Genomic DNA, 5,004 nt, shown 5'->3' on the forward strand with positions numbered 1-5,004 from the left:
ATTATCTTCCCATTGGGGTAGATTAGGCTGGGAGACAGTGACTGGTTTAAGCCCACCCAGTGAGCTGAGTTGGGATTCAAACCACAACCCTGGAGCAGAAATTGGGAGCCTGTGGCTCTCCAGATCCGTGTGTCTCAGGAAACAATGGAGTGCGCCTCTGGGGGTGAAGTCAAACCGCTACATTAGCAGCACTAAAGTGACCTCCCTCGGGGTGCAAACCTGGGCAGTGCGTATGGAGGTTCTGGGCTGCCCAGATGACAAGACCCCCCCCCCCAGCCTCGCCGATGTGGTCCAAAGGAAAGCAGAACGATACGTTTGGCACCAACTTGGGTGAAGGAGTTGCTGGAAGGAGGCCTGAAAAGTATTGTCCAACCATTTTAGGGACTTCATTCCAGATTTGTGTAGGATGTACTCTTTAGCCTTTTCTTCTCCCAAATGTATCCCACAGGGTAGCAGAGGTTTAGGGTCAGAGTTTCCCTTCTCCTAGATGGGCTACCTTCCCAGGTTGATGAGCCCCATCTCCTGCCCCCTCTACAGCACGTGCAGAAACCGCCTTCCAAACCATTGGACCCACTATTGGCCTCATCTGCTCAATCCTTCGGACTTTGTCTTTGCTTGCAGGAGTCCCTAACTCACTGAAGGCTTGAGACCCTACCCTCACCAGATTTAGACAACCAGTCGAAGCTGTTTCCTGGGGTGTGGCCGCTGTCGCATGCTGACAGCTTCTAGGAGCCACAGGTGAGAGCTGAGTGCAGGGTGAGGACCAAAGGTGGACAAACTACCCCAGAAGGAGCACAACAGGTCCTCCACTACCCCCGTCCTAACACCCCATACACTCGTTGGTGGCTATGGCAGTCCAATAATATCTGGAGAGTCCAAGGTTGTCATCCATAACATCTGGAGGACCACCCCTGTGTATATGTCAATGGTCCATCATGCTCAATATTGTCATCAGGGGCACCATCCGGACAGAGTTTGGGGCCACTCTTCATCAGCATAAGCAGGGTGACCCTCAGGCACATGAGAGCTTCCCTGTCTTCTCAACCTGGCAGGGTCTCTCCAAGACCTCAAGCAGAGAGACCTCTTGCCTTTAGCTTCTACCTGCTCCTCTCAAGTGGCGATGGGACCACATCCTCATGAGAGCTCTGCTCCTGAGCTGCCCTCCATCGCGTCTAATCTGCACACAGAACAATTATTTTGACCAGGAATATCTTCTCCTGAGTCCTGACTCTCCCACTGTCCCTTGGAGAGTCATATTTCTGTGGCATTCTCTTCCATGTGCCAAACCATCGTTTCTTGAAAGTGAATCTGAATCATCTGCATGGGATTTCTTACTGAGGAAGGGTACATAGGAATGTAGCTTCATCACTTTCAATAATGATGATGATGATGATGATGATGATGGTGATGATGATGCAGTTAAAGCCAAGGTGGGGGGTCAGGATGGGGGGAAGTGTCTTAATGGCTTATGTTTTTTACTGCGATTGTAAAGTATTTTTTAAGATGAGGACATTATTTTGCTAAACAACATGAACTGGGAACCCATTTTCAGGAGCGTCTGTTGTTAATTAATCATATATTTAAATGGGAGGGAGGGAGAGAACAGGGTATGCTGGTGGTTGCATCTAATGTAATTTCACCCCAAGGCTATAATTATCTTCTAGGGCTCATATCTCTGCAAAGCCATCCCAGATTCTTTATCTAATCAATCATTTCCTTCCTTCAACGAAGGGTGAAAATCTACAACTGCCAAGGGAAGCGGCATGTGCCAAGGGAACCGGGAGCTGCTCCCTTTACCTTGGAAGCTGGCTTACACCAGGTTGTAGAGAAGGAGGGGAGGTGCCCGTGGAGTGCAGTGATTCGAGTGTTGGACTGGGACAGGGGTTGGCAAGGTTTACGTCGCCTGGGCCAGTTCAGTCCTGCGGAGATTGCTCCCTGGGCCGGAGCACGTCTGTGCAGATGCAATTTCCGGCGTCTGCGCAGATGTGATTTCCGGCGCTGCGGAAGAGAGTCCTGCCAGTTTAGCACAGCGCGCAGGGACTCACCAAGCGGGCGGCTCAGTTGGGGGGCGGCTTGTGGGCCGTTTAAATGACCCTGTGGGCTGCTTGTGTCCCATGGGCCTCAGGTTGATGACCCCTGGACTAGGACCTAGGAGTTAAGGTAAAGTGACCCCTGACCATTAGGTCCAGTCGAGGCCGACTCTGGGGCTGCGGCGCTCATCTCGCTTTCTTGGCCAAGGGAGCTGGCGTACAGCTTCCGGGTCATGTGGCCAGCATGACTAAGCTGCTTCTGGCAAACAAGAGCAGTGCACGGAAACGTCGTTTACCTTCCCGCCGGAGCGGTACCTATTTATCTACTTGCACTTTGACATGCTTTCGAACTGCTCGGTTGGCAGGAGCGGGGACTGAGCAATGGGAGCTCACCATGACGCGGGGATTCGAACTGCCAACCTTCTGATCGGCAAGTCCTAGGCTCTGTGGTTTAACCCACAGCGCCACCCACGTAGGACCTAGGAGACCAGGGTTCAAATCCCCACTCAGCCATGAAGCATGCTGGAGCCAGTCCCTCCCTCTCAGGGTAACCTACCTCCCAGGGTTGTTGAAAGGATAAAATGGAGAGGGAGGAGAGCCATGTTCGCCCCCTGGAGATATTTGGAGAAAAGGTGTGATATGGCTGCATCATCACAAGGGTGGATAGCAATGGCCGCTTTCTGTATGGGCTCTGTTTGCGATCAAGGGAGGGCCGCGTGTGCCCAGAGTTTTAGCTGCACAAATCAACGTCCGCCCCCTTTGTGCTGCTTGTTCCTGGCCCTTTTCTTTCGGCGTTTCATCTCTTCTGGCAGAGGAGACATCAGCTTCAGCTTCACCTAGCCTAATTGACAGGCGGCTTTGTCCGTTTCTTCACACTTCCCCCCTCGCTTGTCTTCTTGGCCTTTTTCTGTCAGGGGTTTGACACTAACATCTGAACGTTTTCTTAAAGCTGCTTCCCCATCCCTTTTGTCTCCCTTGCAACCTCAAACAGCCACATCGGAATATTTGCGGAGCAGGCCAGCAATGCAGAAATGTAAGTTCCTGACCCGGCGTGGTGGAACAAGGGGAATAAATACGGAGACCAGATGCCATGGAAAACAGCGGCCTGTTAACTTGAGTGGTGGTGCAGGTGCAAATTTCACCAGGTGCAGCTTGGTGAAACAAGTTGCACAAGCCAAAATTCATTCTTCAACGCAACTATGAATGAAAACGGTCCAGGAGCTCCCTTTTTTGTTGTGTGCAGTTGTCCCATCGGGCAAAACTTTGGGGCTGCTGTCCAGGGTTCAGCTCAGCAGAATAAGTAGCAGAGCCCCCAACCATAGCTGTACTGGCACACTATGTTTTGAGGGAGGTGAAATAACACACATTAAATCAGAGGCGTGAATTTTTTGGTAGGGGAACAGTTAGGGCCAGAGGTGCTAGCTTGAGAGGGCGATGGGGTGGGGGGCAACATTGTGACGTCCTGACGCCGTGTATGAACATCTCACATCCCTCCCTAAGGAGGGCAGAAGCTTCCCGGGCTTTGGGATGGAGGCAAAAGACTTTAATACTTTAATACAGCCATGTTGTTGTTGTTTAGTCGTTTGGTCGTGTCCGACTCTTCGTGACCCCATGGACCAGAGCATGCCAGGCACACCTGTCTTCCACTGCCTCCCGCAGTTTGGTCAAACTTATGCTGGTAGCTTTGAGAACACTGTCCAACCATCTCTGTCATCCCTTTCTCCTTGTGCCCCCCATCTTTCCCAACATCAGGGTCTTTTCCAGGGCGTCTTCTCTTCTCATGAGGTGGCCAAAGTATTGGAGCCTCAGCTTCAGGATCTGTCCATCCAGTGAGCACTCAGGGCTGATTTCCTTCAGAATGGAGAGGTTTGATCCATGGGACTCTCAAGAGTCTCCTCCAGCACCATAATTCAAAAGCATAAATTCTTCGGCAATCAGCCTTCTTTATGGTCCAGCTCTCACTTCCATACATCACTACTGGGAAAACCATGGCTTTAACTATACAGACCTTTGTTAGCAAGGTGATGTCTCCGCTTTTTAAGATGCTGTCTAGGCCTGTCATTGCCCTTCTCCCAAGAAGCAGGCGTCTTTTAATTTCATGACTGCTGTCACCATCTGCAGTGATCATGGAGCCCAAGAAAGTAAAATCTCTCACTCCCTCCATTTCTTCCCCTTCTATTTGCCAGGAGGTGATGGGACCAGTGGCCATAATCTTCGTTTTATTTATGTTGAGATTCAGACCATATTTTGCACTCTCCTCTTTCACCCTCATTAAAAGGTTCTTTAATTCCTCCTCACTTTCTGCCATCAAGGTTGTGTCATCTGCATATCTGAGGTTGTTGATATTTCTTCCGGCAATCTTAATTCTGGCTAGGGATTCATCCAGCCCAGCCTTTCGCATGATGAATTCTGCATATACGTTAAATAAGCAGGGAGACAATATACAGCCTTGTCATACCCCTTTCCCAATTTTGAACCAATCAGTTGTTCCATATCCAGTTCTAACTGCAGCTTCTTGTCCCACGTAGAGATTTCTCAGGAGACAGATGAGGTGATCAAGTACAGTCATACCTCGGGTTAAATATGCTTCAGGTTGAGTGTTTTCAGGTTACGCTCCACGGCGACCCGGAAGTAACTGAACGCGTTACTTCTGGGTTTCGCCGCTCGCGTATGCGCAGCCGCTCAAAATGACGTCACGTGCATGTGCAGAAGCGGCGAATCGCGACCCACGCAGTCGCGGGTTGCATTCTACTCAGGATGTGAACGGGGCTCTGGAACGGATCCCATTCGCATCCAGAGGTACCAATGTACTCTAATTTACCAGGAACATTTAGGAGATTAACCTAGTCCCCCTAGCCCACTGACCGCAAGCCACTGATTAGCATCTAAAGTCTCTCGCTGTGTCTGAATGTTTGTGTTAAGACCATTAAGTCCTTTTTTTTTAAAAAAAATATGCATACCCTTCAACATTTCT

Source organism: Podarcis cretensis (genome assembly GCF_951804945.1).
Source record: "Podarcis cretensis genome assembly, chromosome: 9".
NCBI classification, from domain to species: Eukaryota; Metazoa; Chordata; class Lepidosauria; order Squamata; family Lacertidae; genus Podarcis; species Podarcis cretensis.